General features: G+C 36.7%; 1 protein-coding gene across 2 annotated transcripts in view; it reads left to right on the top strand.

The window, feature by feature from the left end:
• Positions 1 to 2,688: 2,688 nt before the first annotated feature.
• The window catches only part of MAP3K13 (mitogen-activated protein kinase kinase kinase 13), a 174,425-nt gene continuing 153,344 nt past the window's right edge, over positions 2,689 to 23,769 (top strand). For both annotated transcript variants that reach the window (XM_037839022.1, XM_037838998.1), the window contains exon 1: positions 2,689 to 2,760. The gene's annotated coding sequence lies outside the window, so the exon portion shown is untranslated. The remainder of the gene's footprint in view (positions 2,761 to 23,769) is intronic.

Here is a 23,769-nt window from a genome sequence, read left to right as displayed (position 1 = left end):
ATATACATTTATAACTTTGATTGCCTATTTGTTCTTCAGAGAGGTTCTGCCCATCCTCCCATTATTTCTCCACAACCTCATCAACATTGTCTTATGTGGCTTTTTTAACTTTGCCAATTTTATAAACTAAAATATAGGTTAAAACAAGGTTGTTGTACTTTTAATTTGCATTTGTCCTATAATGATGAGGTTGAGTGTCTTCATATTTCAGAGCCATTTAAATTTTTCTTCTGTGAACTATGTGTTGATATCTTTTACCCATTTTTCAGTGATGTTTTTTATTATTAAAACATTCCTTTTATTATGTTATTCTCTTGCTTTAAAATCTTCTAATTCTTCCTACTTTCCTGATAAATTAAGTTGAAGTCTTAGTCCCCCATTCAACACTTGACATCATAGGATTCAACTCTGGTTTTATACTCCTTTCCAACAGACCACTACCACTCCAATTAGTCTGGTCTCCTCACTCTCTCACGGGCACACAGTGCTGATTCCTTCTGCCATGCCTTCATTCATAGTGTTTCCCTTCTTTTCCCCTCCACCTATATCTCCTCTTTTGAGACAGAGATCAGTGTCACTGTGTACAATTATATAAACTTCCCTTTAATCTCAAGTAGAATTCTAGAAAGAATAATTAACTGGTAGTTTTAAACTCTTAAAAGAAAATGATAATCATTAAGAGCCAGCACTAAATTACCAACACCAAACCAAACCAAACCAAAACCTGTTCATATCAAACTAACCATATTCCCATTTCCAGTAGGGTTCTAGTGGATTGTTATGCTGTAGACATATCTTTATTTATTCAGGCATCTTATTATCCTGATGTGTTTGAGGAGCCCACAGAATATAAACTGTATGAGAGTGGGTGGTTTTGTAGCTGGTCAAACACGTGTGCCCTAAAGTATTGATCCCTGGATTGGTGTCATACTGAAGAAAAGTCTCTAATAACAGGTTCTTGATATTGACTATTCAATGTTTATTTACTAATAACTTTGATAAAATCATGGGAGTTCAGTACATTCAGTTAGGCTAAAAGGGATACTTCCGCTAACAGAGGATAGAGGCATAATTCAAAATGATTTTAACAAGATGGGCTAAAACTAGTAAGGTGAAATTTAACAGGGTTATATGTAAAGGTCTGCATTTCAACTCCAAAATTAGTTGAAAAGAGATTTAGGGTGTACAGTGGGGCACCTGGATTGATGGCAGTTTGTGTGAAAAAGACTTGGGAGTCCACTAAGGGACAAATAAAATGCAACTAAAAATCTAAAACATTTATAAGAGTATATCATCCAGATTAATAGTTGGTTAGTTACACCATTACTATTCTTTTCATCAGATCTCATATGGAGTATTCTCTTCAGCTCTGAGTATAATATTTTAAAAGGAACATTGTGAAATTAAAGTACCTTTATTTCTTTTCTATGGCTGCCATAACCAATTATCATAAATTTAACACACATTTATTATCTTACAGTTCTGTAGGTCAAAAGTCCAACAAGGGTTTCATTGGGCTAAAACCAAGGATTCAGCAGGGCTACATTCCTTTCTGGAGGCTCTAGAGGAGAATCTGTTTCCTTTCCAACTTTGAGAGGCTATGTTCATTTCTTGACTCATAGCCACCCTCTTTCCATCTTAAAAGCCATCCAGCAAGAGCTGGTGAAGTTCTCTCTGACCACAGCTGGAAAAGGTTCTCCCCTTTTAAGGGTTCATGTGACTCTAGGATAATCTCTCCATCTCAAGGTCTTTAACCTTAATGATATCTGCAAATTTCCTTTTGTCATGTACAATAATGTGGTCACAGGTTCTGGGGATTAGGGCATGGACATCTTTGGTGGGCCATTATTATGCCTACCATAGTGCCTATTGTGAAACATCACTGGATGCTGAAGGAGCTAAATTGGATACAGTGAATCAAGCTAAGAAGAATTGAAAAATGATTGATCTCAAAATGTATTACTCGGAGAGAATGAGATAATGCTTATAAAGAGATTAGCACATTAAATATATAATAAGGGTTTGCTGCTTCAAAGGCTAATGGTACAAGTTACAGAAATTTAGTGGTTGAGAAGGGAAGATGCTTAGGATGTGGAAAAAGATGACACAAGATAACATTTTACGTTGCAAAGAACAGAATTTGGGATCCAAATTCTCACTCCACATTAGCTCAATAGGTGGTAATAATATCAGAAAGCAATACATTTACCAAGAACTCTACTTTATTTCTCTAACTAGTGTAAGATTTTGGAGGAATGGAGGTGATGGGACAGTAAGAGAGAAGCACATTTCTGGTCTCTTTCTGCCATGATTGCACAATGTACTGATTCTGAGGAGGAAGGAAAACTTTTATAAAAGGAAGAAAGTAAGATTTTGGAAGCTCAGATAACTATCATTTTTGTTTTGTTTTGTTTTCTTCAGGAGAAATATATGAGAGGGAAATCCCCTCTGAAACCAAAGTCCAGCCAACAGAGATTATGACATTTTTCAGGCTTTCTCTATAATCTTCCTTAAATTTGTGTCTTTAAACATGTTAACTTGCCCTTTGAGAAGTTACTGATAAGCTGTTACCAAGCGGAGTTAAATTAACAAACCCTCCCACCTTGCTCTGTTGGGTGGTAGCTTCCAAGGCCATTGAAATGTGTATCAGTGTGAATCAGATCCAAAAACAGCCAGGAAGGGAACAAAGTTTAGTCTGTGAGGAAATAGGCGGCTGCTGGTAGTTTCATGCCGTCTGTCCGGATCTTGGCTTGCTGTGGTGTAAGTAGTAGGTTTCTTTTTTTTCTTTCCTTGAAATATTATGACATTTTAATATAAAAAGGATGAAGAATAATTTCCATCTAATATGAAATCACAGTCCTACCTGACTTAAATCATGTGTACTAGACCTACTTGACAGAAAGTTTCAACATTTCATAAATAATTTTATTAAAAGGAATGAAAAAGAAAGCCATGACTTTTCCAGCACGGAAAAACAGGTCCTGCTTGCTAAAACAGGTCCTGCTTGCGTTAAATGGTTTTTAATCTCTTGTCTTTTGTTGAGTGAAGGTATTTACAATCAGAAAATAAACGTGAGTGAATGTATATCTGGTGCCCAGAGATTGATTGTTTCTAAGTAGTGCTTGGATTTCTACTCAATGTTCTTTTCAGTTGCTTTTCCTTTAGTTTTGGTTCATGTTACAAATTTATGTTAACAAATATTTAGTATTTAGGTAATTAAACTGGAGATTTTGATGTTCAAAGAAATTAAATGAATGAGAATGAAGTAGAACTAAATATGGTGTAATAAGATGTTGGCATCCTAGATTTCAGAGCAGCAGAATGTGTTTTCAAAGAGCAGGAACTTTGTGAAATGGTTCAAAGTGGCAAATAGCATCAGAAATTTCATGCCACTTTGGAGAAATCTGTTAAGATTTTGACGTCATCCCACATTGAGCTCCCAGTATATAGTGTGTAAGACAAGTTTCATATATGAAATTAGAGTTGCTGTGTTTCCACTATTGTAGTTCTATGTGGAGATTAGGATCCCAGAAACTGCATACACATTATTACACAAACATACTGATTATATTGAACACAACTATGAGAATGGTAAGGTTGCATTTGGTATTAGGAAGATTATTTTCTATTTCCCTATTGCTCTAATGTATGTTTTTTTAAAAAAACAACCTTGGTAATAAATATTTTACGGAGTTTGAGCATAGAAACAAAGTTTGATGTGTTAAAATTTTATGCAAAAGTTCAAAATCACTTGGGGAATGCTGAGGAGAGAGATTATTTATGTAGAAGTTCATTGGATTTTCCCTTTCCTCTATCTTTATGTCAGACCTCAGGGACACCCAGTCTATTTCGCTAACTTGCTTCTTATTTGTACTTTACCAAACATGAGTGCAGACACTGGTTATTAGGTCCCAACTGACTCTTGGTGGGATGGAAGCCCAGGACGTGCAGTCCTATGCAGGCTCTAGGATTGTAACAAAGGGAAAACCTTTATTCACCCTGTAGATTGCTGAATTTCAATGGTTCTAGGTCCTTAAGCTGATTAATTTCCCCAACTCAGTAGCCTCTGCTGGGTCAGCTTATTTATTTAGTTGTTAGTTTGTGGGGTGGGAATACAGAGGTGGTGTTGGTGCTGGGGTGCTGGGAAAGGAATCAGTATGGCAGGTGACACTATTTACCAGGGAAACAGCTATTTGGTAACCAGATTTGCAATATTTCAGTCTTCTGACAACGTGGAAGGCCAAACAGGTGTTTGTACTGGCCAATTTTTAACCAAGACCCTTTAGGATATTTTTTTTTTAAACCTCCAATAGCTTCTTACATTCAAATCCTTGCCAATGTCCTACAAAGCCCACATGATCTGGCATCTGACATTTGTTTTATACCGTTGCCTTCCATTGTTCTCCTCACTCATTTTGCTTTAGCTATGTAAGTGTTTCTGCTGTTTCTGGATTGCATCAAGCTTGTTCTGCCTTGGGGCCTTTGCTTCCTGGAAAGCTCTTCCCCTACATTGTTTCCTCCCTCACCTCATTTGGGTCTCTACTCATAGGCCTTCTCCTCAGAGATGCCTTCCCAGACTACTCATCTAAAATAGCATACTACCCCACTTCCACCACATCGCTACTTTTCCCTTTATTCTGATTTACCGTTTTGTAAATAGCTATCTGGGATTATTCATTATTTAATTTATTTTTATAAATAAATTATACACATATAGTATTTATTTGGTCTTCCCCACTAGAATGAAAGTTCTATATTGCTGTATTACCAAGGCCCAGAATGGTGCCTACTTGATATTTAGTGGGCACTTGGTAAACATTTATTTTATAAATAAATTATTGTCAAGTGGTGCCATTAAAATTTATTTTTAAGCATAGAAATTTTTAATTCAATTTTTTGAATAGGTGATATATTCACATTTTTCAAAGACCAAAGGGTATACATGGAAAGTCTTCACATCTCATCAGTACCCTATCTATTCAGTTCCTGTGCAGTGTCCCCCAACATTTATTATTTTCCATGTGTCCTTCTGGAGTTTCTTGTAAGGAGTATATGTACGAAAATATAAACATGTAAGTAGATTCTTATTTTGCCCCTCTTTTCACATGTTGTTGTATATACTCTTCTAAATTTTTTGCTTCTATGGTATAATATCTATAGAAGCTTTTTCCATATCAGTACATAGAGATCTTCTAAATTTTAAAATAGCTGCATAGTATTCCATTGTATTGATTGGCTATAATTTATTTAAATAGTCACCTAGTGATGGGCATTTTGGTTGTTTACAGTATCTTGCTGTTGTCAACATGAAGTTCATAACATTTTATATATGTCCTTTCACACATACTTACAGTATATCTATTTGATAAATTCCCAAAGTAACAATTACTGGATCAAAAAGTATCCTAGATATTGCCTAATTGCCTTCCATAGGGATTGCACCAATTTATACTGTCCCAACGATGTACTGTTGCCCATATCCTTGCCAATTGAGAGTGTTATCAGACTTTTGAATTTTTGCCAGTCTGATAGGTTAAAAATGGTTTCAGTGTAGTTTTAATTTGTGTATTTGCATTTCTCTCATTTTAGTGGGGTTGAGCATCTTTTCATATTTAAGAGAAACTTGGCTTTTTTCCTGTGAACTGTCCATATTCTTTGCTGTTAATGGGATTGTTTCTATTACTAATTTGATGGATTTTTTGTTCTTGTGCTTTTGAGTTTTCCAAATTTATAAGCTAGTGGTTATAGGTACCAACTCTAGAATAAGACTGCCTGAATTTGAATTCTAGGTCTATTAGAGCCTTGCAGTCTTGATTGGGCAAGTTATTGAAATTTGCTGAGCCTCAGTTTCTTCTTTAATCTGTAAAATAGGAATGTGCCAGTTTGGATATATCATGTTCCCCCCCCAAACCATATTCTTTAATGCAATCCTGTGAGGGCAGGCCTATTAGTGTTGATTAGGTTGGAAACTTTTGATTGAGTGTTTCCATGGAGGCGTAACTCAATCAGCCATGGGTGAAACATTTGATTAAATTTTATCCATGGAGATGTGGACCCCACCCATTCAGGGTGGGTCTTGATTTAATCACTGGAGTCCTATAAAAGAGCTCACATTGTTACTGCAAAGGAGAGGCTAAACCTGGTTATAATTGTGCCTCAGAGTCTCTCCCTGAATACCTCTTTGTTGCTTGATTGTGGCCCTCTCTCTCTAGCTAAGCCAACTTGGCGGATGAAATCACTGCCTTCCCTCCTATGTGGGATCTGACACCCAGGGTGTAAATCTCCCTGACAACATGGGATATGACTCCCGGGGATGAATCTGGACTCAACATCGTAGGATTGAGAACATCTTGACCAAAAGGGGGATGCAAAATGAAACGAAATAAAGTTTCAGTGGCTGAGAGATTCCAAATGGAGTCGAGAGGTCATTCTGGTGGGCACTGTTATGTACTATATAGATAATCCTTTTTAGGTTTTAATGTATTGGTATACCTAGAAGTAAATACCTGAAACTATCAAACTCCCACCCAGTAGCCTTGACTTTTGAAGATGATTGTATAACAATGTAGCTTACAAGGGGTGACAATGTGATTGTGAAAGCCTTGTGGATCATGCTCCTCTTTATCCAGTAAATGGATGGATGAGTAGAAAAATGGGGACAAAAAACTAAAGGAAAAATAGGGAGGAGGCGAGGGGCACGATTTGGGTGTTCTTTTTTTACTCTTATTTTTTTTTAATTCTTATTTTTACTTTTTCTGGTACAAGGAAAATGTTCAAAAAATAGATCGGGGTGATGAATGAACAACTATATGATGGTAATGTGAACAATTGATTGTACACTTTGGATGATTATATGGTATGTAAATATATCTCAATAAAATTGTATTAAAAATGAATTGATTAATAAAAAAAAAATGAAAGAGCTCACAAACAGAAGGAGCTCATAGCAGCTGAGAGAGACTTTTAGAGAGATGCTTGCTGATGCTTTGAGATGTTTGGAGACATTTGGAGTTGCTAGTCCAGAGTTTGCTCTGGAGAAGCTAAGAGAGGACCCCAATGCTTAGATGCACAGAAACTGAAGAAGCTAAGAGAGACAAGCCCGGAGACATTTTGGACAAAGCCATTTTGAAATGCAACCTGGGAGCAAAGGAACAGCAGATGCCAGCCACGTGCCTTCCCAGCTGACAGAGGAGTTCCAGAGCAACTGAAACTCTCTTACATTGCTTGGTGGAACTATTACTGTTTGGCAGTTTCTTATAAAGGTAAATCTATACCTATCCTGTAATTTAGCTATTATACTCCAAAGTATTTCCCAAGAGAAACAAAAACATATCTCCACAAAAGACATGTACAAAAATCTTCATAGCATTATTTGTAACAGCCCCAAGCTGGAAACAACACAAGTGTCTAACAACAGGATGATGGATAAACAAACTGTGGAATATTCATACAATGAAATACTACTCAGCAATAAAAAAGAACTACCAATACATGCAGCATGGTGGCTGAAATTTAAAAACATTGTTTTAGGTAAAAGAAATCAAACTCAGAGTATATACTATGTATGTGTATATATGTGTGTATACATGTGTGTGTCTTTATGAAGTCAAAGAACAGGCAAACTTTAACTATAGTAAGAGAAATGTTAAGGTGGTTGCTCTGGGGAAGAGAAGGAGAATTGATTAGAAAGGGACCTGAGAGAACTTTCTGTTGATGAACATGTTTAATTCTGTTGTGATGAAAATGTTTTGAGAGAGGGTTTACACAGGAGTATTAAATTGTCAAAACTAAAACTAAAATTAAAACCAAAAACTTTCCCACAGATAAAACTACAGGCCCAGATTATTTCACTGATAACTTCTATCAAATATTTAGGGAAAAATAATACAAATTATTTTCAAGCTGTTTCAGAAATAGGGTAGGACATTTCCCAACTCTTTTTCCAAGGCAAGCATAAACCTGCTATCACAATCTGACAAGAATATTGCAAGAAAAGAAAACTATAAACTAATGTATCTCATGAACTTGAATGCGAAATCCTTAAGTTGGCAAATCAAATCCTGAAATAAATAAATAAATAAATATATATATATATATATATATATATAAATAGATCAGTCATAAACAAGTGGGGTTTGCCCAAGGAATAAAGGGTTGATTTAAAGTTCAAAAATCAGTGTATTTTACTATATTAACAGAATAAAAAGGAAAAAAATATGATAATCTCAATAGAAGGAGAATAAGGATTTGACAAAAGTCAACATCCATCATGATAAAATCTCTCTGCCAACTAGGAATAGGAGGAAACTTCTTAATTCTGATGAAGAGCATCTATGAAAGCCCTAAAGCTATACCCTTAAGGGTGAGTATTAAATGATTTCAGGAATAAGACAAGGATTTTCATTCTTACCACTTCTAATCTTCTATACAAAACTGTACTGGAGATCCTAGCCAGTACAATGAGACAAGGAAAAGGGCATACAAATTGGAAAGAAAAAGTAAAACTGTGTTTATTTGCAGATGACATACTTGTTGATGTATAACACCCTGATGAATTTATGAAACAACTAGAACTAATAAGTGAATTTAGCAAGGTTGCAGAGGTTACAAGGTCAATATACAAGATTCACTTGTGTTTTTATATACTAGCGGCAAACAATTAGAGAATTAATTATTAATTCCATTTATAATAGCAAGACTTTTACATTGAAAACTACAAAATATGTGGATTGGGAACCTCAGTGTTGTTAAGATATTAGATCTTCTCAAATTGATCCATAGCTTCAAGAAATCTCAGTAAAATCTCAACAAGTTGTTTATAGAAGTTGACATGTTGACTGAAAACTTTCTGTCTAAAAGCAAAGGCCCTAAAATAGCCAATACAATAGAAAAAGGAGATAAAAGTTGGAGGAATATGCCACCTGATTTCAAGACAGTGTGAACTTAGAGTCATGGAAGGTAAGTAGTTCAGTAGAACAGAATAGAGAGTCCAGAAATAGACCCACACAAATATATGTGGAATTAATTTTTAACAGGGACACAAAGGCAATTCAATGGGAAAAGTCTCTTCCATAAATGTTCCTGAAATTCAACCCTTTCTGATTCCGTATATAAAAATTGATTTAAGATGGATTATAGACCTGTTAAAGCTGAAACTATAAAGCTTCTAGAAGAAAACATACTTTAATATTTTTGTAAATTTAGAGATAGGCAATGATTTCCCTGAATGCATAAGCCATAAAAAGGAGAAAAATGATGTGCTGGTTTGGATGTATTATGTCTGCCAAAATGCCATGTTCTTTAATGCAGTCTTGTGGGGGCAGATGTATTAGTGTTGATTAGGTTGGAATCCTTTGAGTGTTTCCATGGAGATGTGACTCAATCAACTGTGGGCAACCTGCTTGATTGGATTATTTCCATGGAGATATGGGCCCCACCCATTCAGGGTGGTCTTGATTTAATCACTGGGGTCCTAAAAGTACACACAGACAGAAGGAGCTTGCTGCTGCAGCAAAGAGAGAAATTTTGGAGAATGCACAGGAGCTGAGAGAGGAGCTGGAACACAACCTGGGATCAGCAGATGCCAGCCATGTGCCTTCACAGCTAAAAGAGGTTTTCCAGATGCCATTGGCCTTCCTTTGGCGAAGGTATGCTTGTATTGATGCCTTCCTTTGGACATGTTCATGGCCTTCAGACTGTAAGTTTGTAACCAAATAAACCCTCTTTATAAAAGCCAAATCCATTTCTTGTATTTTGCATAATGGCAGCATTAGCAAACTGGAACAAATGATAAATTAGATTTCATCAAAATTGAAAACTTCTGTTTGAAAGACCTTGATAAGAAAATGAAAAGACAAGCCACTGACCAAGAAATATTCACCCTACATTTTTGCCAACAAAGGATCTGTGTCCAGAATAAACAATTCTTACAACTCAGTAATAAGAAAAGCAACTTGATTTTTAAAATGGGGAAAGATTTGAGTAAGTCACTTCACAAGAGATGATATGATATGATATGATATGATATGATATGCACCTGAAAACGTTTAATATCTCTATCATCAAGTAAATCTGAATTCACACCATAATGAGATGCTACAACACACCTACTAGAATGGCTAAAAACACCACCAGCAACAACTATTGGCAAGGACATGGCACTTCTGGAACTCTCATAGTTGCAGATGGGAATGTAAAATGGTTTGAACTACATTGGAACACAGTTTGGCAAATTATTATGAAGTTAAGCATATACTCACCATACGACCAAGCAATTCCACTCTTAGGTATTTATTATAAAGAAATGAAAAGATATGTTCACACACAAAGACAAAAATGTTTATAGCCTCCTTTTTTATGAAAGCTCTAAACTGGAAACAACCCAGATGCTTATCAACAGAAGAATGTATAAACAAATTGTGGTATATTCCTACAATGTAATACTACTCAGTAATAACAAAGAATGAACTCCTATTACCTGGGGCAATATAGACTAATTTCATAGTCATTTTATTAAGCAAAAGGGCCAGGCACAGAAGAGCACACATTACGTGATCCCATTTACATTACAGGAATTAGTGGGGGTCTTTCTCAAAAACAGTTTCCAAAGTTACGGATTATGTACACCTGGTGGTGGGGGGGGGCAGTGCCTGAGTATCTAGATTTTTAATTAGCACCTCCAGGAGATTCTAATGTGGGTAGCCACAGGTGTTGCCAGGTCGTATTTTGAGAAACAACCACCTAGCATGTAGTGGATACTAAATATATGTTCAAAGACAGATGTAATAGGTGACATATATGATCATTAATATAACAGGACTTAAGAAGAACCAGAAATAGCATCGGCTCAGAATTATCTCTTTACCAGTCTGTCACATATATATCACCATTAAATGATAATTCCTTTGGCTTGATATTTTCCAAAGTCTGTTTGGCAATAAATAAATAAATGTCTTATAAAGGATTCTATGGCCAGGTAAATTTGAGCAATTCTGTCTTGACTAAAATTAAACGAGCTTATGAACTTACTGCAAAACTTCTCAGGGCCTTTAATATGTTAATGTTTTTAGTAAGAGGGTCAGACAGCATTTCCCAAAGCATTTGACCACAGAATCCTGTTTTCATCTTGAACATTGAACTAAAATGCAGGAGTGAGTATGCCACAGAATACTCTATGGAGAAATGTTGCTTTGGTTCTCTTCTCAAAACATTCTATTTTTGAGAGCTATGATAAGTTACTAATCAGTTTCTCCCTCTTTGATGTGAATTGATGTAATTGAATCTGTTTCCTTTCAACAACAAGAAAAAAGAAAATCCTTCTGCCCAAAGTGCTGTGATTTTCCCACTCCATATCCTATGGTCAACCAGCCAACTGTTGTTATTACACTGATTCATATTTCACTTCCAGCAGAAACTTTTTGTTTCTTTTCTTCACTTTTACCTTTGGTGGCCAATTTTTGTAAAATGTAATGTGGATTTATCACTGAGAGGCAAGGAAACAACACAATTACATGCTTTGCTGTCTCTTTGTTTAATGAATAATAGATGCACAGTGACCAGTCACTGACAGACATTGAAAAAGGGGATATGATTTTCACACATTTGTTATTTTATAGGTGATTTGTGCAATGAAGAGCTAGCAGCAAAATGTGGACTTTATGTAATTATTCATAGTTAACATACTATGGTAACTTAAATTTGTTAGTTATAGTAGTTTTGTTGAGGGATTGTGGAACCATGCAGTGAGAGTTGCCTATACTCAATTTACCACAAGTAGAGTAGGAGAAGCAAATGGGAAAACAAACTGATGGGGAAAATAGAAAACAAATACTAAGCTGGTAGGCTTAAAACCAAACATATTAATATTTGTGTTAAATGTAAATGGTCTAAACACTCCATTAAAAAGCAGAGATTGTCAGATCAAATAAAAAAGCAAGACCCTTATGCCCTAACATACTCTGTTTTGCAAGAACCACTCTTCAAATATAAAGACAGAGACAAGTTTTGAACTAAAAGGGTGAAAATAAACACATCATGCCAACACTAAGCATAAGAAAGCTGGCATAACTGTATTAACAACATGCAAAGTAGGCTTCAAAACAAAGCCTTTTGCCAGAGAAAAAAAGGGAGATTTCACAATGATGAAATGCTTAATTATTCAAGAAAATGTTACAATGTGTATGCACCTAATAATAGAGCTTCAAAACACATGAAACAAAAACTGATGGCCCTAAAGGGACAAATAGATAAATCAAAATCATAGTTGGAGGTTTTAATATCCGTTTCTGAATAATAAATAGAACAACTAGATAAAATATCTACCTAGTTAGCAGAGAGATTTGTACAACACTATTAACTACTTTCACTTAATTGTCATTTATAGAATGCACCTCCCAACATTTACAAAATACAGATTCTTAAGTACTACATGGAACATTCACCAAGATAGATCATATTCTGGACTATAAAATAATTCTTAAGAAATCTCAATAGACTGAAATCTTACAGAGTATGCTGAATGACCACAGTGAAATTAAACTATAAATAAATAGTATAAAACTATACTGAAAACTACAAAACCCTGCTTAGAAAATTAAAGAAGATCTAGAAAAACAAAGATGTATATGTTGCACTTGTATTGGAAAGCTCAATATTATTAAAATATTTATTTTCCCCAAGTTGATTTATAGATTCAACAATCTCTATCAAAAATACCAACAGGTTTTATTGAAGAGTTGACAATCTGATTCTGAAATATATATGGAAATGCAAAGGATCTGAAATAGTGAGAAGAAACTTGAAAAACAACAAAGTTGAATAAACTGTAATATCTGACCTTTGAACTTAATATAAAGCTACAGTTATCAAGTCAGTGTATTGATGTAAAGATAAACAAATAGATCTTCTGGACTTAATATAAAGCTACAGTTATCAAGGCAGTGTATTGATGTAAAGATAAACAAATAGATCAGTGGAGTAGAATAGAAATGGGCCCACACATATAAGGCCAATTGATTTATGATCACATGGCAAGTCAATCCAAACGGAAAAAAAGTTTTTTTAAACAAACGTTACTGAAACAACTAGATATCTAGATGGGGAAAAAATGAACCTTGACCCAATTCACTTTATGCACAAAAATTAATTCAAGATGTATCATAGATTTAAAAATAAAACTCAGAAACAAAGCTTCTAGAAGAAAACAGAGGAGAACATTTTCATGACCCTGGTGCATGTAATGATTTCTCAGCAGCACTAAACATAAAAGTTGATAAATTAGATTGCATCAAATTTTTAAAATTTTGAACATCAAAAAATAACATTAAGAAAATGAATAGACATAACCTTGAGAAATATTATAAACCAGAGCTTGAATTTAATAACATATGAAAAGCCTCAAAAGCACTAATAGGGAAGACTGTATTACACTAAGTTCCTCAAAAAGAAAAGGGTAAAATATATATCACCTAAGTAAAAATTTTTAAGAGCTCAGAAATTGAAAATCAGCAATAAGCACATAAGACTAAGACTAATATTATAAAAACCAGAGGTGAAATAAAATAAAAGCAGCAAAAGTAATTGCCAAAAGGAAGGAAGTAATGGAGGAAAGGACGGAGGGACTAAAGTTAACCTTTTTTATTTATTTTTTTTATTTTTTTTTTATTTTTTTATTTTTTTTTTATTTTTTTAATCATCATTTTATTGAGATATATTCACATACCACGCAGTCATACAAAACAAATTGTACTTTCGATTGTTTACAGTACCATTACATAGTTGTACATTCATCACCTAAATCAATCCCTGACACCTTCATTAGCACACACACAAAAATAACAAGAATAATAATTAGAGTGAAAAAGAGCAATTGAAGTAAAAAAGAACACTAGGTACCTTTGTCTGTTTGTTTGCTTCCCCTACTTTTCTACACATCCATCCATAAACTAGACAAAGTGGAGTTTGGTCCTTATGGCTTTCCCAATCCCACTGTCACCCCTCATAAGCTACATTTTTATACAACTGTCTTCGAGATTCATGGGTTCTGGGTTGTAGTTTAATAGTTTCAGGTATCCACCACCAGCTACCCCAATTCTTTAGAACCTAAAAAAGGTTGTCTAAAGTGTGCGTAAGAGTGCCCACCAGAGTGATCTCTCGGCTCGTTTTGGAATCTCTCTGCCACTGAAGCTTATTTCATTTCCTTTCACATCCCCCTTTTGGTCAAGAAGATGTTCTCCATCCCACGATGCCGGGTCTACATTCCTCCCCGGGAGTCATATTCCACGTTGCCAGGGAGATTCACTTCCCTGGGTATCTGATCCCACGTAGGGGGGAGGGCAGTGATTTCACCTTTCAAGTTGGCTTAGCCAGAGAGAGAGGGCCACATCTGAGCAACAAAGAGGCATTCAGGAGGAGACTCTTAGGCACAAATACAGGGAGGCCTAGCCTCTCCTTTGCAGCAACCGTCTTCCCAAGGGTAAAACTTATGGTAGAGGGCTCAACCCATCAAACCACCAGTCCCCTATGTCTGTGGTCATGTTAGCAACCATGGAGGTGGGGTAGGCGAATACCCCTGCATTCTCCACAGGCTCCTCAAGGGGGCACTACATCTTTTTTTTTTTTTTTCCTTGTTTGTCTTTTTTCTTTTCTTTTTTTTTTTTTTTAAACTTTCCCTTCTTTTTTCAAATCAACTGTATGAAAAAAAAAGTTAAAAAGAAAACAAACATACAATAAAAGAACATTTCAAAGAGACCATAGCAAGGGAGTAAGAAAAAGACAACTAACCTAAGATAACTGCTTAACTTCCAACATGTTCCTACTTTACCCCAAGAAAGTTACATAATATAGCAACATTTCAGTGAACTTGTTCCTACTACATCCATCAGAAATTAACAGACCATAGTCATTTCTGGGCATCCCCAGAACGTTAAATAGCTTATCTGTTCTTCTTGGATTATTGTTCCCCCTTCCTTAATTGCTCTCTACTGCTAGTTCCCCTACATTCTACATTATAAACCATTTGTTTTACATTTTTCAAAGTTCACATTAGCGGTAGCATATAATATTTCTCTTTTTGTGCCTGGCTTATTTCGCTCAGCATTATGTCTTCAAGGTTCATCCATGTTGTCATATGTTTCACCAGATCGTTCCTTCTTACTGCCGCGTAGTATTCCATCGTGTGTATATACCACATTTTATTTATCCACTCATCTGTTGAAGGACATTTGGGTTGTTTCCATCTCTTGGCAATTGTGAATAGTGCTGCTATGAACATTGGCGTGCAGATATCTGTTCGTGTCACTGCTTTCCGATCTTCCGGGTATATACCAAGAAGTGCAACCGCTGGATCGAATGGTAGCTCTATATCTAGTTTTCTAAGGAACTGCCAGACTGACTTCCAGAGTGGCTGAACCATTATACAGACCCACCAACAATGAATAAGAGTTCCAATTTCTCCACATCCCCTCCAGCATTTGTAGTTTCCTGTTTGTTTAATGGCAGCCATTCTAACCGGTGTTAGATGGTATCTCATTGTGGTCTTAATTTGCATCTCTCTAATAGCTAGTGAAGCTGAACATTTTTTCATGTGTTTCTTGGCCATTTGTATTTCCTCTTCAGAGAACTGTCTTTTCATATCTTTTGCCCATTTTATACTTGGGCTGTCTGTACTATTGTCATTGAGTTGTAGGATTTCTTTGTATATGCAAGATATCAGTCTTTTGTCAGATACATGGTTTCCAAAAATTTTTTCCCATTGAGTTGGCTGCCTCTTTACCTTTTTGAGAAATTCCTTTGAGGTGCAGAAACTTCTAAGCTTGAGGAGTTCCCATTTATCTATTTTCTCTTTTGTTGCTTGTGCTTTGGGTGTAAAGTCTAGGAAGTGGCCTCCTAATACAAGGTCTTGAAGATGTTTTCCTACATTATCTTCTAGGAGTTTTATGGTACTTTCTTTTATATTGAGATCTTTGGTCCATTTTGAGTTAATTTTTGTGTAGGGGGTGAGGTAGGGGTCCTCTTTCATTCTTTTGGATATGGATATCCAACTCTCCCAGCCCCATTTGTTGAAAAGACCATTATGGCTCAGTTCGGTGACTTTGGGGGCCTTATCAAAGATCAGTCGGCCATAGATCTGAGGGTCTATCTCTGAATTCTCAATTCGATTCCATTGATCTATATGTCTATCTTTGTGCCAGTACCATGCTGTCTTGGCAACTGTGGCTTTATAATAAGCTTCAAAGTCAGGGAGTGTAAGTCCTCCCACTTCGTTTTTCTTTTTTAGAGTGTCTTTAGCAATTCGAGGCATCTTCCCTTTCCAAATAAATTTGATAACTAGCTTTTCCAAGTCTGCAAAGTAGGTTGTTGGAATTTTGATTGGGATTGCATTGAATCTGTAGATGAGTTTGGGTAGAATTGACATCTTAATGACATTTAGCCTTCCTATCCATGAACATGGAATATTTTTCCATCTTTTAAGGTCCCCTTCTATTTCTTTTAGTAGAGTTATGTAGTTTTCTTTGTATAGGTCTTTTACATCTTTGGTTAAGTTTATTCCTAGGTACTTGATTTTTTTAGTTGCTATTGAAAATGGTATCTTTTTCTTGAGTGTCTCTTCAGTTTGTTCATTTCTAGCATATAGAAACATTACTGACTTATGTGCATTAATCTTGTATCCCGCTACTTTGCTAAATTTGTTTATTAGCTCTAGTAGGTGTATCGTTGATTTCTCAGGGTTTTCTAGATATAAGATCATATCATCTGCAAACAATGACAGTTTTACTTCTTCTTTTCCAATTTGGATGCCTTTTATCTTTGTCTTGCCGGATTGCCCTGGCTAGCACTTCCAGCACAATGTTGAATAACAGTGGTGACAGCGGGCATTCTTGTCTTGTTCCTGATCTTTGAGGGAAGGCTTTCAGTCTCTCACCATTGAGTACTATGCTGGCTGTGGGTTTTTCATATATGCTCTTTATCATGTTGAGGAAGTTTCCTTCAATTCCTACCTTTTGAAGTGTTTTTATCAAAAACGGATGTTGGATTTTGTCAAATGCTTTTTCAGCATCTATTGAGATGATCAATTGATTTTTCCCTTTCGAGTTTTTAATGTGTTGTAATACATTGATTGTTTTTCTTATGTTGAACCATCCTTGCATGCCTGGAATGAACCCCACTTGGTCATGGTGTATGATTTTTTTAATGTGTCTTTGGATTCGATTTGCAAGTATTTTGTTGAGGATTTTTGCATCTATATTCATTAGGGAGATTGGCCGGTAGTTTTCCTTTTTTGTAGCATCTTTGCCTGGTTTTGGTATTAGATTGATGTTAGCTTCATAAAATGAGTTAGGTAGTGTTCCATTTTCTTCAATGTTTTGAAAGAGTTTGAGTAAGATTGGTGTCAGTTCTTTCTGGAAAGTTTGGTAGAATTCCCCTGTGAAGCCATCTGGCCCTGGGCATTTATTTGTGGGAAGATTTTTGATGACTGATTGGATCTCTTTGCTTGTGATGGGTTGGTTGAGGTCTTCTATTTCTTCTCTGGTCAGTCTAGGTTGTTCATATGTTTCCAGGAAATTGTCCATTTCTTCTACATTATCCAGTTTGTTGCCATATAGTTGTTCATAATATCCTCTTATAATTTTTTTAATTTCTTCAGGATCTGCAGTTATGTCACCTTTTTCATTCATTATTTTGTTTATATGGGTCTTCTCTCTTTTTGATTTTGTCAGTCTAGCTAGGGGCTTGTCAATCTTGTTGATCTTCTCAAAGAACCAACTTTTGGTGATATTTATCCTTTCTATTGTTTTTTTGTTCTCTATGTCATTTATTTCTGCTTTAATCCTTGTTATTTCTTTTCTTGTACTTGGTTTAGGATTGGTTTGCTGTTCATTTTCTAGCTTCTTCAGTTGATCCATTAGTTCTTTGATTTTGGCTCTTTCTTCCTTTTTAATATATGCGTTTAGTGCTATAAATTTCCCCCTTAGCACTGCTTTTGCTGCATCCCATAGGTTTTGGTATGTTGTGTTCTCATTTTCATTCGTCTCTATATATTTAGCAATTTCTCTTGCTATTTCTTCTTTAACCCACTGATTGTTTAGGAGTGTGTTGTTTAACCTCCAGGTATTTGTGAATTTTCTAAGTCTCTGATGGTTATTGACTTCTAATTGTATTCCATTGTGGTCAGAGAATGTGCTTTGAATAATTTCAATCTTTTTAAATTTATTGAGGCTTGTTTTATGTCCCAGCATATGATCTATTCTGGAGAAAGTTCCGTGAGCACTAGAAAAGTATGTGTATCCTGGTGATTTGGGATGTAATGTCCTGTAGATGTCTGTTAAATCTAATTCATTTATCAGATTGTTTAGGTTTTCAATTTCCTTATTGGTCTTCTGTCTGGTTGATCTATCTATAGGAGAGAGTGATGTGTTGAAGTCTCCCACAATTATTGTGGAAACATCAATTGCTTCCTTTAGTTTTGCCAATGTTTCTCTCATGTATTTTGTGGCACCTTGATTGGGTGCATAGACATTTACGATTGTTATTTCTTCTTGCTGAATTTCCCCTTTTATTAGTATGTAGTGGCCTTCTTTGTCTCTCAAAACATCCCTGCATTTGAAGTCTATTTTATCTGAGATTAATATTGCTACACCTGCTTTCTTTTGGCTGTAGCTTGCATGAAATATTTTTTTCCATCCTTTCACTTTCAGTTTCTTTGTGTCCCTGTGTCTAAGATGAGTCTCTTGTATGCAACATATTGATGGTTCATTTTTTTTGATCCATTCTGCGAATCTATATCTTTTAATTGGGGAGTTTAATCCATTTACATTCAACATTAAAACCGTGAAGGCATTTCTTGAATCGGCCATCTTATCCTTTGGATTATGTTTGCCATATTTTTCCCTCTCTCTATTAATATCCTTTATTGTACCCATACCGAATCTCTTTAGTACTGAACCTTTCTCCAAGTCTCTCTGTCCTGTCTTTGTTTCTCTGTCTTTAGGGCTCCCTTTAGTATCTCCAGTAGGGCAGGTCTCTTGTTAGCAAATTCTCTCAGCATTTCTTTGTCTGTGAAAAATTTAAGCTCTCCCTCAAATTTGAAGGAGAGCTTTGCTGGATAAAGTATTCTTGGCTGGAAATTCCTCTCACTCAGAATTTTAAATATATCGTGCCACTGCCTTCTTGCCTCCATGGTGGCTGCTGAGTAGTCACTACTTAGTCTTATGCTGTTTCCTTTGTATGTGGTGAATTGCTTTTCTCTTGCTGCTTTCAGAACTTGCTCCTTCTCTTCTATGTTTGACAGTGTGATCAGTATATGTCTCGGAGTGGGTTTTTTTGGATTTATTCTATTTGGAGTTCGCTGAGCATTTATGATTTGTGTATTTATGTTGTTTAGAAGATTTGGGAAGTTTTCCCCAACAATTTCTTTGAATACTCTTCCTAGACCTTTACCCTTTTCTTCCCCTTCTGGGACACCAATGAGTCTTATATTCGGACGTTTCATATTATCTATCATATCCCTGAGGTCCATTTCGAGTTTTTTCAATTTTTTTCCCCATTCTTTCTTTTATGCTTTCATTTTCCATTCTGTCATCTTCCAGGTCACTGATTCGTTGTTCAACTTCCTCTAGTCTTGTACTATGAGTGTCCAGAATCTTTTTAATTTGGTCAACAGTTTCTTTAATTTCCATAAGATCATCCATTTTTTTATTTAGTCTTGCAATGTCTTCTTTATGCTCTTCTAGGTCTTCTTGATTTCCTTCATATCCCGTACTATGGTCTCATTGTTCATCTTTAGTTCTTTGAGTAGCTGCTCTAGGTGTGTCTCTTCTGGTCTTTTGATTTGGGTGCTTGGGCTTGGGTTATCCATATCGTCTGTTTTTTTCATATGCTTTATAATTTTCTGTTGTTTTTGGCCTCGTGGCATTTGCTGAACTTGATAGGGTTCTTTTAGGGTTTGTAGACCGGTTGAAGTCCTTATCTCTAATTTATCAGATCTACAGCTTCTTGGAGTACACTTTCTCTAACTAACCAGCAGGTGGCGTCCACGAGCCACCTGTTCTCCACAAGCCAGATCTCCCCTGCTTAGCCTTTTTGGTGAGTGGGGGAGTGAGTCTTGTGGGGCCCAATTGGTGTCCCAAGCTTGCGTGTGTAGTTGGTGTTGCCTGCCCTGTATGTGGGGCGTGTTTCTGGGCAGTCGGGGAGGGGGGGTGGCCCTAACAATCAAATCTCCCTGATGATCCTAGAGTTTTAAAGCTACTGCAATAGTCTAATCCTTCAGTTCAGTCCTGCCACAGTTTGTCTCTGCCACTGACCCACAAGTCTTTGGTATTGGCATATGGCTCCTGAGACTTGCAAGTGGGCCCCTCTTCCAGGCTGTGCACCCCGGGTCCTCTGTTGAGGGATGACTGTGCTATGTCACAGGTGAGTGCCATCCCCCCAGGGCAGTTCTGGGCTGCTGGGCTGTGTTGGGAGGCTCCCAGTCTGCTCAAATGATGGCTGAATGGGGCTCTGTTAATTCACACTGCTCCCCCTTCCCAGCTCTGGGACATTCAGCTGAGGTTGCAGGGAAGGCTAATGTCCACGCCCAGTTTTGTGGTGTGTGCCTGTTATTTGAAGCACTTCCGTCACACTGGGTTGTCTGGGGCAGCTCTGGGCTATGGGGCTGGCGAGGGGCAGGAGTGTTTCCTGTCCACCAGGATGGTGGCTGTGAGCGGACACTCCCCTTTTCTTGGGAAGTTGTGTTGTTTAGTGAATTTTCTCAGCCACTGGATTATTGCCTTTTGTCTCAGAGCTCTCTTAGTTCTGCTCTTGACTTGACGTGCCCAAATTTCAATTCTTTGAAGCTTTCTGTATTGAGCTTCTTAGAGTAATTGTTTTAGAAAAAGCAAAAAGGATTTAAAAAAAAAAAAAAAAAAAAAAACGGCCCTCCTCAGAGATCTAATGGGTTATTGAAATGCTAATAGACAAAGCAACCAGGGCCATTAAGGAAAGGTGCACAGGGCAGAGAGATCAGCCTTGCTTCGGGATTTGCATATGCGCCTCAAGGCCTGATCTCCGCCCTTCCCCTTTCTGTGTTCACCAGAACTCCAAAAATCCTCTGCTTTTATTTTGGAGTTTTTCGTGTTGTTTTTTTTCTATGCCTGTCTCCTCTCTGCTGGGCTGGCTGCTCTCAGAGTCTCTGGTGTCTGGTCTCAGTCTATCTATGGTTGGAGTTTCAATCAGTAGAATGAGTTTCCGATAAGAGCAGCCACTGCAATTCTCCCTTCTCCTTCCTGGAGCTGACAGCCCTTCGTCCCCTGGGACTGAGCCTGGCAGGGAGGGGCGCGGGTCCCCTGGCCGCAAAAACTTACAGATTTCACTGACCTCAGCAGTTCCACGTTTTCATGAGTGTTGTATGAAGTATGCCCAAAGACAGATTGCTCTGTGGTGTCCAGTCCACGCAGTTCCTGGCTTTTTACCTACTTTCCTGGAGGAGTAACTAAAACATACAGCTCACCAGTCTGCCATCTTGCCCCGCCTCCTCTGTACTTCCTTTTTCTGATAGCTCTGAGTCAGGTTTTTCTTAACAGAAGGAAAGATAGTGAGGTTTTTGCATATAATATAGACTAGAGATTTTATGTAAATATATCCTACATATATATATGATATATAAATATCATATAACAACTGTAGCTTGACAAAGTCGCTGAATACTGTTCTGGGTATCTTATCTACCCTATTTCTTGATGCAATATAATCTATTGATCATTCAGGGTTCTGGAATTATTAGTAGTTTAATTAAAAGGAAAGCATAATGACATTTATCTTAGTCCACTTGTCTGACTTATAAATTATTCCTCAGGAATATTAGCGTGTTGAGTTTTCTCTTTTTTTTCCCAAACGTATTTTTCGAGTTTGCGGTAGGTGGCAGCAGCAGAAGGCATGCAGTTCACAATGTAATCAGGCATTTTGTGGGGGACAATATAAAGAAACTTGAGCTAAATGTGAAGAGTTTTGTGATGGAGGCTACTTCAGAAATGTAGCTCCCACATGATTATTGGACACTAGAGCTTTGAGTAATTTAATAGACCAGAAATACATGTTAAGAAAATGTGGCCTTTTTATGCTACTGCTTCCAATATGGATGGTCTTCAATAGGGCTTCATTTTCCAGATTTTAAAATTCAGGACAAATTTATTTGTAATAGCTGTCTTTGGATCATAATATTCCCACTGAAGTTATATAATCAGTCTGTGGTCCATTCATGACAGAGACAAGCAGTGCCACCACAGGGTATCTTAGGATGTACCTGCCTTTTATTCCAAACTACAGTGGCAGGTGGAAAGCACATCCCCTGGGCCAGGAGGGCTAGCTGTAAGACAGGTCTGGTGACGGGAAGGGGGTTGCTACTATGGCCAATTGAAAATGAATGATGATTTTGGTGGGGAAAAGACCAGGTTGTTCTGAACCAGGAGCAACAGAGGCTGTAAGAAATACAGAACTGTAAGAAATGGCTTCTTATCTACCCTTTCTTAAGACTGCTTCACAATGAAAAAACAGATTGGGATTTAGGGACAAAGTGAAGGCGGTCTGGAATGCTTTTCCCTACTCCAGAGATTAAGTTTTTGTGTGTGTGTAAAGCATTCTTTCGCCTTTTAATTCCATCTCGTCTCAAACCATATACGTGAATATATATTAAGAAAGGGAAGTTTCTAACTCTAGACTGTAAGCTTGTTCAGGGCAAAGACTAAGTCTTTGTCACTGCATTCTGACATGCTGGCTGCTAAGAGAGTTGGTTTTTTTTTTTTTTTTTTTTTTTTTTTTTTTTTTTTTAATGAATAAAATGAATTTAACCACCTCATAGTGACCCTGTTCTCTCATTGTCTTCTTTCATGTCTCCCTAAAATTGTCCCTTTCTTCATGCACTCTATAACAGGCTGTGTGCGTACAATATGGTTAGAAAGGACATGGCCTGCAAGAGAGATTTCTGATGAAGAAATACAAAAGTGATCCCCTGGCTGAAGGATTCAGGGGTGGTTTTAGAGATTGAAGTATAAAACTTTCCAAGCTAAGGAAAAAGAAGGAATTTTTATTTGAACTGAAAATATACTTCCACACTCTGGTTTGTTCAATTAGGCTTCAACATAGAATTTGTGAATTGATTCAAGAATTCTTGAATCATGTTTTCTGTATTTCCAAAGCACTTTCATTATCAGGAGACATACTGCTTCTCTATACTGCTTCTCTAACACTTTTATGAATGTCTATATCTTGTTGGATCTCTAACTTTATTTGCTTGGGTCTACATTTCTTGTTTGTCCTTGTTTTGGTAGGTGTATACCATATAATTATGCTAGTATATTCTCTTTTGTTAGACTGCAGATATCTTTGAGACAAAACATGATTTTTAAAATTCTTGTTGGCTTTCCTTTAGAACCAAGGGCAATGTTTTGTGTCCCAGGACTACTGAGTGAATCTTAACTGACTGTGCCAAGTTAAAAAAGAGGCAGCATTAGTGGTCACTCACAGATAGGCAGGATTTAATGCAAAAAACCTCTCAAGAGATCTGGGATCAATTCCAGGCTCAGCCACAAATTGCAAGACACTGGACAAATCTCTGAGCCTCAGTTTCTTCATATGTAAAAGAAAAAGGAGACAGAGAGACTGAGTTTAAGGTTTCTTCCGGCTCCTTGATTCTCTGAGTCAGTATCTCTCTTCAAAATGTCTAGAACAATCATAACTTAATAAAATCATTTAGAACATAGCCACATACCACCTAGTAACAGGATATATTAATTGGGA

This window comes from Choloepus didactylus, chromosome 1 (genome assembly GCF_015220235.1).
Source record: "Choloepus didactylus isolate mChoDid1 chromosome 1, mChoDid1.pri, whole genome shotgun sequence".
Classification (NCBI taxonomy): Eukaryota; Metazoa; Chordata; class Mammalia; order Pilosa; family Megalonychidae; genus Choloepus; species Choloepus didactylus.
Note: the sequence above shows the minus strand (reverse complement) of the source record. Positions and strands in the feature narration are given on the sequence as shown.